The following is a 14,436-nucleotide window of genomic DNA, read 5'->3' as shown; positions in this document are numbered from 1 at the left end:
CATTAGTTAAGGGATAAACCTTCTTGTGACTGTTGCGAGCCTTTCTTCCCATGAGTATACTCATGCTGTCATTGACCTCTGTCTGAATGAGAAATAGTCAGGTGCAAAAATTCCTGGTCATCAGTATGCTGTATATCAAAATACGATCCAAATACCAAAATGCAGATCAATATCTCCAATTTTTCTTCATATCCACTTTTCTGCCTATAGCTGTTGCTTAAATCGGTTTGGCTATTAAACACCACTTATTTTTAGTTTTTGAAGCAACCAAAGGACTACTTATCTATACTTTTTTATTGGTTTTGATAACCCATATTGTTAAGTTTATTGCATTAAACCCAAGCCAGAAATCTTGAGCATCCATAGCTCTTCAGGGTGGATTCCGGCAACAAGCAAAGAAAAAGCAAGCAAATAAAAAAAATGTCTTCTTCAATCACAGTATTCAGAAATTCCAAGGAAGTAACAATTTTCTATCCAAGACCTAGTAATTTTCTAATCTTCCCTACTTCCCATACATGTAGACTTCAAAATGCTGAAGTAAAACTCAGATATGCAATGCAACTGTTTAGCCTGGGAGGTTGGTACTAGAATAATATTGTGTATACACATTTTTTCTTCATTTCTTAGCTGCTGCATACATGAAGAATGAATGGCATTGTGAGGTATATTTGTCTATATATCCTTTGATTAAAATACCATGATGGTGTGAGTTTAATACACTATTCATTCTACATTTTGATATGTGGATGTACAGCACTTTAATCTTCCATGTAAACAAGGCAGGTCTAGAGAAAGAAATATTCAAGCAAATAAATACAAGGGTGTGCAAACTAGAGAGAACATCAGTGATATGTTGACTCTGAAGGTTTTCTAGGTGACTTTTCAGGTCACTCTTACCAGTTTATCATGTGCATGTATAATTTGAAAACAGGCTAGATGCATTAATATGACATGCGAGTCCATGCGATATTCTGTTCAATCTGATATACAAATAAAATAAATGAGAAAAAAAAATCAATTTTGGGTAGAGATAAGCTTGTTACTGACCTCACTGAGGCTACAAATGCTGTGGTTTTCTACTGTAGTTTTATTCTAGTTGTATCTGTTGAAAACAGTTTCTTAGAGTTGCATATTGCCATCCAGTGATAATACTTCAAGTACCTTAAATCATGCCTTACACTGTCTCAGTCATTCCCTTTCTTGCCTAAGCTGTATATGGTCTCCATCCTTTCTGCTGGCCTAAGAAGACATATATTTCTTCAGGCATATATAACACAGTAAGCCAACATTGTACTACCATTTACTGGTAGTGAAAATGTGAATTTCCATAGGAGGGCTGAAAAAATGGATTTGGCTTTTTTGTAGTCAACTTGGAATAAATAAGGGCCATTTAGAATGAAACATAACTCTATTTATATGTTTTCTATAAACAGTAATTCTGAAACAGATTAAATATAGGAAACTTGGTTAGTTTAGTTTAGAGTATGAAAATATGGTTTGAATATTTAAATATGTCCTCAGTATGTACAATTTAAGAGTATATATATATATTTATATTTGTGGTTTATTTCCATTTAGTTGACAGCTCCTTGTTCTGTGAGGTAATTTGATATTTTATATCCTAAATCTTATGATTTTACTAAGCCATATTTGGACATTTTCCATGCAAGATGGTTAACATAGGGGCCAGTTTTCACAGAAAGGTATCAATGAAATAGCCGTGATTCACTCTTTAAGAAATATTCTGCATATACTCAGGGTGAAAGTATAATAAGTAGTATATCCATAGAAAAACAGATGAGGGATGCAGCAGTATTTAATTTATTGCAATTTTTTATTTATTGTATTTTTTTTAATTTATTTTCTTTGGTAAATTTTATTATATTTTCCTAATAATTTTAACTGCACTAATTATAGTTTTCCTAATAATTTTCACTGTTTAATAATTTTAAATTTTACCAATACATTTTTCGAGAATGCTGACTTTACACTTTTCCTCTGACAGTCAGAGGTTGCATAAGGGGCTATTTAAAGGAAACACGTTTTAGGCCCACACATATAGAAATCTATATTTTTTACCAGCCATTCTGGAAAACAACCAATGTTAATTTCACATCAAATATGCTATCTTGATATTTGAGAAACATGAAAAAACAAGAAGTGAAAAAAGTTGGGCTTTCAGTCTAACACCAGAAAGAGTTTGTAGGAGCAGTATGATTATTTATATCAGGGTCAGGGATCTTCTTAATTGCCATTTAATTTCAGGTACAGATTTTTAATGAGAGCAGCAAAATTTGCATTGTTATTAAAGTTCAGATATGCAGTAAATAAAGCTCTTATGTTGATACCTAATATGAATCTATGATCGGTTTGTCAAAATGCAAAAAAAGTTTCCATCTCAATATCTGAATTTTGCATGTATCCATCGTATTTGATTTTATTCTTCTTTACACAGTGTTTTGTGAAGACACACAGCACAGCTTGCTGTGAAAATACTGAAACACGGTTAAACAGGAAAGATAGTCCACCAAAACCTGGGACAACATGCAAGGTTATTTTTTCTATGAAGAATGATTGCAATTATTATTTTTACTTTGAAATACTGTTCTTTTTTTTCTTCAGTTTTAAACTTCTAGGAGTGCACAAGTGGAATTGTACAGTAATGAAAATCAAAACATGCATGTGTTGTGCAGGTTTCCTAAGCCATTTCTTAGGAAAATAATGAAATAATTCCTCTTATCTTAAGAATTATTAGAAATCTAGGGGTGCATATCCACAATTACGGCCAAGGAGTGTGCGGTCTAGTTAATACTCTGTGAGTGAATGTGTATATGGATATAAGTGCAAGCATATCTCTGGCTTCGGGGAAGGGTGTTTCTCTGTTTGCCCTGAAGACCAATGTCTTCAGACAAGCGCTCAGGGCTTAGTGAAGGTGTATCTTCACAGCCCAGGCAAATGGACAGCCACAGGGACTAAGATAGTGAGGTTCTGGACACAATGTGGGCACCCACAGAGCTTTGCCATGGCTTGGACTAGGGAGTAGAAGAGCCAGGATTTAGGGCATAGTCAAAATGTCAAACCTTAATCACTGCGAGTGTTGGATTCTTGGGGGTCTGTGCCCTTAATGGTGAAATCAGGAGCATCAGCTGGATCATCTAAAGGATCTAAAGATCTTAAATAAGGGAAAAAAAAAAAAAAAGAGCCTATATTAGATAATACAGATAAATACCCCTGTACTTTTGAATCCATGGTGGTTATTCAGTTTTACAGAATGCTCTCTCCTGCTGCATGGGCCTTGCTAATGCTGTGGTGTATTTTTCCAACCTTCCTTAATATCTGTAGATATATGGTTATCAATCAAAATTTCACTGGTCACAAACATTAGTATTTCTATATAGCAGCTTATTTTTTTAAAAAAAGTATTAGCTATTTCTCTCACTCTATTTGTAAATGTTACTGCAACTGTTTGTATGTATACATTATGCATATGCACAAATTGAGTTTCAGACCAAGACTACAGTTTTAGCACTTGTATATGTGTACAAATTTGAAGGATTCAACAAATGATTGTCAATTTCTTAAGTCCCTATTGATTAAGGATCCTGTTTGCTTTCACTCCTGGAAAGACAATGCATCTTTTTTTCACCCTGTACTTATACAGAAATCAGGGGAAAGAAGTCCAAACATATTTCTGGAGCTTTGAGCGTGGAAGGTTAAACGTTGAGTTTAACAGTGAAGCTTAATGTCCCTTAACCGTTACCCTATGAAGTTTTATTTTTTCTCATATGCTACTCCTTATGCCTTAGCTCAGGATTAAAAAGTTTATGTATCTTCTTTTGTCTTAGTGCCGAAATTAAAAGGCAAGTGCCTTTGGGATTTAGGAAGTCTGGTTACTCACTTCTTAGTGGTTGATCAAGAATGCTGTAGTTAGAAAGATTTATTGCTTCTCTCCAGATTTCAGTGGCATCTGGAAGGCTACCACTTCCTGATTGTCTTTTCTTAAATAATAAAAGTGCATAGTAGACGCTTCAGGGATTTTCTAGTTCATGAAAATCTTGACTGATATTTTTCTTTTTTTTTTTTTTGTAGTCATTACTGATGTGTCCCATGCCAGAAACAGTCTGTTTGAAGAGTAAGAAAAATGAGTGCTGGAAGTGGAGCTCTTTCTCCTGATTCACTGTATACAAATGTTTTGTGTCTTCTGGAAGTGATACTATGAGCATTCATAGGCACAGGTCTTCAGGCTATTGGTACAGAGCTCCCACTGCTTGCTATACACTCCATTAAATCAGGCACTAGAACAATTTCTAAGATTCTTAGAAATCTGAGATTCTTTTCTAAAAGTACACACATCAAACGTAATAATACAACTATGATTCAGGCACCTTTCTCCTCTCAGGTCTGCTTGCCCTATGTCACTGGTGACCTCTGTCCCTTCCGTGCTCAGGTAAATTTTATTTTCAATGTCATAATTGTATTTTTATCACAATTTAATGTAGAAAAAAAGTTTAATTCATCAAAGTATGCATGAATTATAATGTAAAAAAGATTACCTTTTTCTGTGAATTGGTGTGCTTTACAGATGCACAAACCTGAAAAAGTGGTTTCATATCCCCTCTTTTTCTGCTTATCATCTGCTTTTTGTTCCTTTTTCATTTTTAATTATTTACAAATATTACCTTCTGACAAGGAGTCCATTTTTCAATTTTTAGTTGAGGAAGGTAGCCTTGTATTGTAGGATTTTGAACTGAAAACATTTTGAATAAGAGATGAAGAAAAGTTATTGGTTTTTTTCCACTTGTATTAAATAGCATCAGAGGAAACTAATAAATGCTTAAAATGTTATTGTTGCTTTGATAAAGAGCAAGCATGATCTGTTAGCTGTAGCAAACAGTGACTACTGGCTAGACTACTATTGTGTGCTGACCTTTGGCAAACTAATACCCATAACTAACTGCAAATGCTCTTAGCCAGGAGGATTATGAAAAAATGTCATCTTGTGGTTAATGCAGTAGAATACAGTTTAGGACTATTTGACTCTAGTTGAATGTAGGAGCTATTGTTTGATTACCTGCTATCTTACCTGCAGTTGTATTTGGGAATGGGTATAGAAACATGGGATTTATGTGTCTTCATATATGTACATTTTGTTTTTCGTGAGGACATATCCCAGTAAGCCAAAGAAGCTGCAAAACTTTAAAGGAAAAATCAGATTGTTAGTTCTTAAAATCACAACAGTACTATTTTGAGAGAAAATAATAATTAAAAAGTATATTATAAGGCTTTAAGAATATTTTAAAGAATTTGGAAGTAGAATGTTGCCGCTTAGCCCACTGTCCCCTGACAGTGCATGGTGATAAATTATATTTATCTACTGTCTCTGTGTGTAGTGTTCAATAGTTCTGAAGATGTTTTTCATTTCTTTTTTGAGGTTTGGTAACCTAGCAAGTGCATAGAATCTGCAGGATAAAACATGCAGGGACACTTGTTCTAATAACCTTAAAAAGCTGCCAATTGTAATGTACGTGTGCTTCCCTTCATGGAAGGAATTGACTTTTGCTTAGAAAATGCTAGTAAGTGTTGCTCAAAACTTCTATTTTTAAAATGTGTATACAGTCAGAAAATTTCTTATAATAAAATGCAGAACATCTTTCACATAAACATGGCTGACATAATCCATTCTTTGAAACACAGTTGTAGTCTTGAGTACATAATACTTGTATGATAGTGTTCTCTGATCTGTTTTATAAGTTTTTATTGTTTATTCTTCTAATTGAGGATTAGTACATGCATTTTTCATTGAAAATATTATAAAAGGGCATGTGGCTGTGAAATGGCTTGATTGAGGAACTGAAGCTTTCTTGATACTTTCCACAGAAAGGAGACAAATATTTTTTCCTCCTGCAAATGTTCCTGTTTTAATTTTGGTTTGTTTCATGTTCACCATTAGGTCAGGTAGCCCAGCCTTAGAATAATGGCAGTTAAGGTGTCATCATCCTCAGTCATTCATTAATTATGTACAATCTGTGCTGTATCACGCTTTATCTTGTCTGCAACTGTTTTTCAACACTGCTACCCAATCATAAGATTTATTTCAAATATAAAACCCCACAATCATAAGGGGAAAAAATAAAAAAATAGAAAAAAAAAAAGACCTTTAAAGAATTATAACTAAATGTTAAGATGAATGGGTTAGCAACTGAAATGTTCCATCTAAAATTCACACTTAAAAACAGTAAAAACGTAAAGATATTAGTTCTATCCTCTTCTTTAATTGTTTGTAAATCTGTAAGGCCAGAAGCATCAGGAAATCATGATCCACTTTTAGGAAATATGCAAAGACATAAATCAGTGCCGTCAATTATAGATGATGCTGGAGAACAATGATAAGGTGCGAAGATGTATTTTTGGACAGCATGTACTTCTGGTGTTTGAGCTTTGTGTAGATTTTTCCCTTTTTCTGTGTTCTGGTATAGCCATTTCCAGGATTGTGGCATTTACAACCCTCACTAAAGGATCTCTCCAAATCTTTGAAGATATTTCTGAAGACCTCGTTATTTTGGAGAATTTTACCCTTCTTTAGACCTATGACTGAGGCCTCAGTCATAACATAAAGAAGTGTCTCCTGACGAAAATACTTAAGTTAGGTTTATGCTCTGAATTGCTTCCTGGAGGAGTCTGTTTCTATGTATTTAGTCAGGTATGCGCAAGGATGTAATAAAAAAATAAAAATAAAAAAAAGATTTACATGTGGTGAGGCTTTGTAATATGTTGTATTTGATATTGAAAAAATCCATTGCCACAATCACTTTGTTTACTCTTGAGAATCACTTCAGGCAAGGGAAGTTGTTGCACATAGCTTGGCACTCTACAATTTTGTTGTAAGAAAAGAAATCAAGCAATAGTAAAGCTACACTGTATGTCCCAAAATTATTGCTAAAGAGATACAGTTTGTACATTTTCCTAATGGGATGGGTGGGGGGAAAAAAGAAAAAAGATGTGGGGTGTAGGGGAAAGTAAAGAAAAAGTGAGTCACACAGTAGCCAGATATGATTTTACCTCTGTGCACTTTCACTGCACCTTGCTTCAGCACAATCAAAAATGATACAGTGAGTGAAACTTCTAAGGATGAAGTGGGTGTTTCCATGTGCCAGTCAACAGAAAAGAAAAGAGAAAAATGTTGCAGAACTGACTGCTACTGTGCAGAGCTAGGAAGTGAAATGAAATGGCAGTGTACTTTCTATTCACATCAGCTAGGTCTCCTGAGGTATTTAAATACTTTTTAGCAAATTCCATGAGAATACAATTTTGAAGTCCAGAACATTTCATTCTATCAACCACTTTAACCATTTGACTCCAAGAAAATAGTAAATTTTCATTTGTACAGACATAACTGGAAACATTTTATTATATATCTGATATCTTACCAATATCATCTGCTGCTCTGTAAATGGATTTTAAAAAAATTATATAATTCTAAAGTCTCAATTCTTATTGTAACTAATAGGCCTAAGTGTCTTGTAAAAAATAAAAAAATAAAATATGAAGCACATTGTTACTATTGGGGAAAATAATTCAGAGATGATTACGTAAGTGAATGTTATGGCATCTACCTCATTAAGGAATGTTTACGTGCTTGCAATTTTAAATGAATCTCTATTATTATTGGAAAAAAGAAGGGGGTGGATTTTTATTTTTTTTGACTTTCTGCAGAATTAGGAAGTAGCTGTTTGATGGTTTATGATGTTTCTTTTGCCAACTCTGCTGAAGCTGTCTGCTTGTGCGTACAAGAAACGGCCCAAGAGGGTGATAACCAGTTTGTGTTGGCCATTAAAAAGGTCCAGCATTGGGGGGTAAGAGAATAATATTTCATATGATAATCTCAGTTTTGTTTACCCTTTGAGTTATTTCTCTTCCTTCAGGATTAGTGATGGTAGCACTTCTATCCCTTTATTCTCTCTAATGTTAGGCTGAAGTGTTATGCAAGTCGATGGGGCTGGATGGGATCCACCCAAAGGTACTGAGAGAACTGGCGGAGGAGCTGGCCAAGCGGCTTTCCATCATTTATCGGTAGTCTTGGCTATCAGGGGAGGTCCCAGTCGACTGGCGGCTAGCAAATGTGACACCCATCTACAAGAAGGGTTGGACGGTAGACCCAGGGAACTGTAGGCCTGTTAGTTTGACCTCAGTGCCAGGGAAGCTCATGGAGCAGATTGTCTTGAGGGTCATCATGCGGCACTTGCAGGGCAACCAGGCGATCAGGCCCAGTCAGCATGGGTTTATGAAGGGTGGGTCCTGCTTGATGAACCTGATCTCCTTCTATGACAAAGTGACACGCTTAGTGGATGAGGGAAAGGCTGTGGATGTGGTCTACCTTGGCTTCAGTAAGGCTTTTGACACCGTTCCCCACAACATTCTCCTCAAGAAACTGGCTGCTTGTGGCTTGGACTGGCGTACGCTTCATTGGGTTGAAAACTGGCTTGAGAGCCGGGCCCAAAGAGTTGTGGTGAATGGAGTCAAATCCAGTTGGAGGCCGGTCACTAGTGGAGTCCCCTGGGGCTCAGTACTGGGGCCAGTCCTCTTCAATATCTTTATCAATGATCTGGATGAGAGGATCGAGTGCACCCTCAGTAAGTTTGCAGACGACACCAAGTTAGGTGCGTGTGTCGATCTGCTCGAGGGTAGGAAGGCTCTGCAGGAGGATCTGGATAGGCTGGACCGATGGGCTGAAGTCAACTGTATGAAGTTCAACAAGGCCAAGTGCCGGGTCCTGCACCTGGGGCGTAACAACCCCAAGCAGAGCTACAGGCTGGGAGATGAGTGGCTGGAAAGCTGCCTGGCAGAGAAGGACCTGGGAGTACTGGTTGATAGTCGGCTGAATATGAGCCAGCAGTGTGCTCAGGTGGCCAAGAAGGCCAACAGCATCCTGGCTTGCATAAGAAGCAGTGTGGCCAGCAGGGCTAGGGAAGTGATTGTCCGCCTGTACTCGGCTCTGGTGAGGCCACACCTCAAGTACTGTGTTCAATTTTGGGCCCCTCGCTACAAGAAGGACGTGGAGGTGCTCGAGAGAGTCCAGAGAAGGGCAACGAAGCTGGTGAGGGGTCTGGAGAACAAGTCTTACGAGGAGCGGCTGAGGGAGCTGGGGTTGTTTAGCCTGGAGAAGAGGAGGCTCAGGGGAGACCTCATCGCTCTCTATAGGTACCTTAAAGGAGGCTGTAGAGAGGTGGGGGTTGGTCTATTCTCCCACGTGCCTGGTGACAGGACGAGGGGGAATGGGCTAAAGTTGCACCAGGTGAGGTTTAGGTAGGATGTTAGGAAGAACTTCTTTACTGAAAGGGTTGTTAGGCATTGGAATGGGCTGCCCAGGGAGGTGGTTGAGTCACCATCCCTGGAGGTCTTTAAGAGACGTTTAGATGTAGAGCTTAGTGATATGGTTTAGTGGAGGACTTGTTAGTGTTAGGTAAGAGGTTGGACTGGGTGATCTTGGAGGTCTCTTCCAACCTAGACGATTCTGTGATTCTGTGAAGTTAAGACTGAAAACTAAGAAAGTGTTTTTAACCTGGCTCACAAAAATGAATGGTTAGGCTATGGCTAGGCTACTGGTAAGGATATGATGCTGTCTTAAAACTGACTTCAAAGGCAAAGTTTCTTTAAAGTTTTCTTGAAAATCTTGATCCAGGGAGGCCAAATTGGTATCAAACATGGACATTATCATTAATGAGAATTTCCAGCTGACCTATGCAACTAAAAAATCTTGAATAAATGAAGATATTAATTTTACTGTCTTTCTGCCTATTGACAGCAACACCTTATATGTTAGCATTACTGTCAGAATCATTGGTATGAGATGAAATCTGATATTATTTTACATGAGAGGGAAAATCATGCTTTCTCACTCTAAAAGCACTTTCTATCTTTGTTAATTTTGAATGAGTGAGAAAGTAATGCATTAACAATACGTGGGTAAACAGGTTGTTGAAACTATATTTAGGTACATAGGCATGAAATTTTAAAAGACTTGAGTAATCATTGTATTTTGAATATTGTTATTAAATTGTTAACAGTGGGAAATTTTGTTTCAGAGAGCAAGAACAAAATTAGAAAGTTTTAGAATATTTTTAAATACTGGGTGTACTGGAGAGTTCATAAATTCATATTTCTTAAGTTTAAGTCCACTTTGCGTTGTGTTTGTGATTTTGAAATTTGAAAATGCAGCATTCTTTCTGACAATAAGCAGGACAAAAATCTTCATGTTGTATACGTGTTTATGACATGGAAGGTCTCCAGAGCTCATGTGATTTTCTTGTAGAACACAGTTCTTTGTCTACTTTTATAAACAGCTAAAGCTTTCTCCTCTGAGACTTTATACTGTTCTCCAAAATGTCTTTCATGCATAATTGCAACACAGGAAGATGATGGTTCTCTTTATCCCCTCCAGATCCCTAAGCTTGAGATTGCTTGTGGTCCTATTCCCATGTTAATTTTTCTACCTTTTCCTCTAACCTAACTTGTTTGTCATCATATAAACTATACCTCCTACAGATCTGTCTTCTGAACTAGATTTTTCATCTTCTAGGTCAAACGCAGGAACACAAAAGCAAGTATTTTAACTTCTGTTGAGCAGCGTGCTGAGTCCATAATCACAGTCTGTACCCCACGATTATAGCTCATGTAGCTTTGTGATATTAAGGAAGAGACTTTGATAAAGAGTTATTAAGATTTGTGAGGAAGGAAAGAGAATGGCTGAAAAATCAAGTTGTATATGAAAGAAGCACTCAGAAGTTAAGAGAAAGGAAATCTCCAGGTGATCCTGAGGAGATGGAAAAAATTGCAGTGCTGTGGGGGTATGCTTTTGGGCATTACTGTTTTTTATAGTGAGAGCTGTTTATATGAATAATTGTCAATTATGGTAATTATACATGGATAGTCCTAAAGAGTCAGGGTTATTCTGGTGGTGCACAACATTCAACAGTTAAACATGAGTAACTTTCAAGATGTCTCAGCCCCTTTAATTGCATGGCAACAGCCACTTCTAACATCCTCTAGCTTTTGTACTGAAAAAAGAGAGAAAAAAGGCACGTGAAAGGCAAAATACATTCTTTTAAATACATATTCACTGTATTTCTATTTCCATTTATCTGAAGAAAACTTAGAAAAATCTCATTAAAAAAAAAAAGGAAAGAAAAGAAACCTATTTGGCAGTTTTTGAGAGAGATTTAACAATATAATATTCTGGGAAAAGGAGAAATTTAGAGGTAAATCTAGAGTTGTTCTTGCCATTGGGTTATGATCCTCCTAAATTAAAGGAAGGTTAAGACCGCTTCTTAACCTTACTTCTAAGATTTGGAGTGGTATGCAAATGTAGAAATTTAGGAAAGGAAATTTACCTTCACAGAATCACAGAATCATCTGGGTTGGAAGAGACCTCCAAGATCACCTAGTCCAACCTCTGACCTAACACTAACAAGTCCTCCACTAAACCATATCACTAAGCTCTACATCCAAACGTCTTTTAAGGACCTCCAGGGATGGTGACTCACCTTATTGATTCAGAGAGAGTTTGTGGATGTGGAGCCAGCTTTTTTCTTATATTCAGATCAAAAAAGAAGAGAAGGGAAAGAGGGAATAAAGTAGCAAAGAAATAGAACATGCAAAAGAAGATGACAGCAGAAACCTAGGGTTCTTAAATGTTGTTCAAGAGTTAGCTCAAGTTGACAGGTATCCTCTCTAGTCCCCCTGTTCTGCTCAGATGTGTCAGGAGATAGATTAAGTTCACAGAAATGAAGGGTCAAAAATTGTCCCTGTGGGCATCAGGCCAAGAGATGAGATGGTGAAAGGGGCAATCATGATACTATAATTTTGCCCTCATGGTATGCTTCAAAACTTGAAACATTTCCTGATAGCTGTTGTTTTAATATTACTCTAAAATTGTGTTTACTACCAATCAGAAATACACCTAATGGGCATAAAAAAAATGTTAGTTAAACATTCCGTTAATGGTTCAGTCCTTTGTCTCAATATGACTTCATAGTTCACATGGTCTTCTGTGGGTTCAATTTAAGAATGCTTTTCTTTAAGATTACATTGCAAAAAGTTTGGCTATTTTCAGTTTAATTAAATCAGTTTAATAATAATACAATATTTAAAATTTAAAAAGAAATGCGTAGACGTTAAATATTCAAGACATGCTAGAGGTCTGAGATTAACATCATTTACTATGTTTGTGTTGTACATTCAGACACCCAATTAGAAAAAAAGACATGAATGTTTCCAGTCACCCAGAAATTGTGCCACGTAACATTAACATTAGAATTTAGGATCTCTGTCTCTGATTGTCTATTTGCACAGCGCTGTCTGTTTTATTTTGAGAAATATAATTTAAGTATATTTTTGAACAGGAAAATAACACCCCCCTCACCCCCCTCTAACATTACAACATTGTAATCCACATATGTTCAAGATGTTTACTAGTAGAGTGCTGATTTCTGCAGATTTTTGTTCCTTTTCACATTCTATGTATTTTACTGTTATCAATTTCTCTTTTCATTTTTTTTCTTCTTTTCTTTTTTGGGTTTTCCACTATTTAATCACCTAGGAAACCAAACATTGATATCTTCGCTCTATTACAACATATTCTCCTCTCTTTGTTCAAGAGATAAAAAAGTGATTCATAGTTTGATTTTCCTCATAGTTCCCTCTAAGCAATGTGTGTCCTTTCTGATATGCAGGTTTCTAGGTCCTCTTCAAAATCTAAATGATGCAACTTTTTTCTCCTTCCTCCTTTCCCTATCGCTCTCCAGAATACTTCATAGTTGATCATCCAACAGAATTAAAATCTTCACTAACAGTCGTAAAAAAAGTGACAGAACACTGGTATCGTTTCTGCTTTATAAACTATTCTGTAGGATTTTTATGAACTATCATTGTATGTGGAGTTCAGCTATCATTTCGTTATCAGAGATGGAGCTCTTGGCAACAGACAATAGACACCAGTATACACACTGAACTCTTTTGTTCTGCCTATTTATGCTGAAAGTGTATGGTTCCTCTCTGTACGTGAAAAGATGTAAGCTCTTGTGTGAATGCTCATCAATCAAACTAGACTTGCTACTGCATAGACTGTTCTATTTTACCTTAGAGACAAGTTTATCTTAGTACACAAACACAGTCACAGGAAAGCCCCCTTGGTACCTAGCTATTGAGTTCATGTTTCCACAGCAATGCTAACAATTTTTTGCCTTCTTTCATCATTTTGAAATTCCTTCTACTTCATCTTCTTTATGCTGCCTGGACACACTGCGGCTGATAAGATGCAATTTTTTCTTAGCAGCTGCAGGAAGTCTTCAGGAGAAGCTGGCTGGAGTAATACTGTTTTCATTTAACATGATTATTTCTGCAGGAGCGTATGAAAATTTTAGCCATATAAAGGCAAGGATGACAGGCAAAGAACACATTATTTGTACCTGGACCTGTAAAGCTGAGGAGAAACTCTTAAAGTAAGTGCAGTTGTGTCTGGTTTGGGGTTGGGGGGGTATGGACAACCAAAAAACAACAGCAGCAAAATTTTTGCTGGACTTAGTGAATCTAAAATTATTTTGAATTCTTTTTCTACCATGATATTTTCCTATAAATTCTATTATCTCAAGCATTAGAACAATATAAATGGGGAAAATAGTATTCAAATACAAGCTACCTGAAGCTGTGAAAAACTTCAATACACAGGTTTCATCTTGTGCTTTTGAGGTCTGGTGAATGCTAAAGATAGATAAACAACATAGTAAAATCAAGTATCTAACTATGACTAATACTCAATCCTGCTATGCAGCCTCTTCACCATAATTGGTTTAGGCCAAGATTTTAGTTATGGTATGACATTCTTCTCCATTTCTCCATCAAAAATGTGTGAGAATTTCAGTGGGAGAGGCCTGGAGCTTCAGTCAGTTAGAAACTCTCTGGAGGCCCATCTAAACTTCAATAACTTCAATTTCAGTTCTTTGTTATATATGCTAATGTTATGATGTGGAGTGTCTGTTTAATTTTTGTTGCTGGTGCCTCATTTTTTTTCTTTTTTTTTCTTTTTTTTTTTTTTTTACAAATAAGCACTGTAGAATTCAGAGTCTTTTAGACCTTTTGCTGTTGATCCAGCCTACAGAAGTACAAGAAGGATGGATAAATAAATGCAAGCAGCATGTGAAATTGGGAGTGGTGGGAAAGGACACAATCATCCCCCTCTTAGGCTTTCTCCTGCCCCCAAATGAGAGTGTGCCCTAGGTGCTCCAAAAGCAGAGCTCCTCCTGTTTCTAAACTGCACTTACATATGCAACTGCCATAAAAAGAATTGTTATCGCCAGCAGGGTTTATCAGGCACAATGCGACTGTCACTGCAAAGCTTCCATAAGCACCCCTGGGCAACTGGGAGGAAGGGCAGGAGGATGT

The 14,436-nt window shown here is 36.7% G+C and overlaps 1 protein-coding gene across 3 annotated transcripts in view; it reads left to right on the top strand.

Annotated features, from left to right (window-relative positions):
- LOC308194079 (uncharacterized protein) overlaps window positions 1–14,436 on the top strand; it is a 60,159-nt gene that overhangs the window by 15,646 nt on the left and 30,077 nt on the right. Inside the window, exons 4-5 of one of the 3 annotated variants that reach the window (XR_013950236.1) lie at window positions 4,400–4,447; window positions 6,477–7,412. The exons of the other annotated variants lie outside the window; for them this stretch is intronic. The gene's annotated coding sequence lies outside the window, so the exon portion shown is untranslated. Of the gene's footprint in view, window positions 1–4,399; window positions 4,448–6,476; window positions 7,413–14,436 lie in introns of those variants that run through there. 3 annotated transcript variants of the gene reach the window in all.

This window comes from Anser brachyrhynchus, assembly GCF_964034855.1.
Source record: "Anser brachyrhynchus genome assembly, chromosome: 4".
Taxonomy (NCBI): Eukaryota; Metazoa; Chordata; class Aves; order Anseriformes; family Anatidae; genus Anser; species Anser brachyrhynchus.
This window is presented reverse-complemented; position numbering and strand designations above follow the sequence as displayed.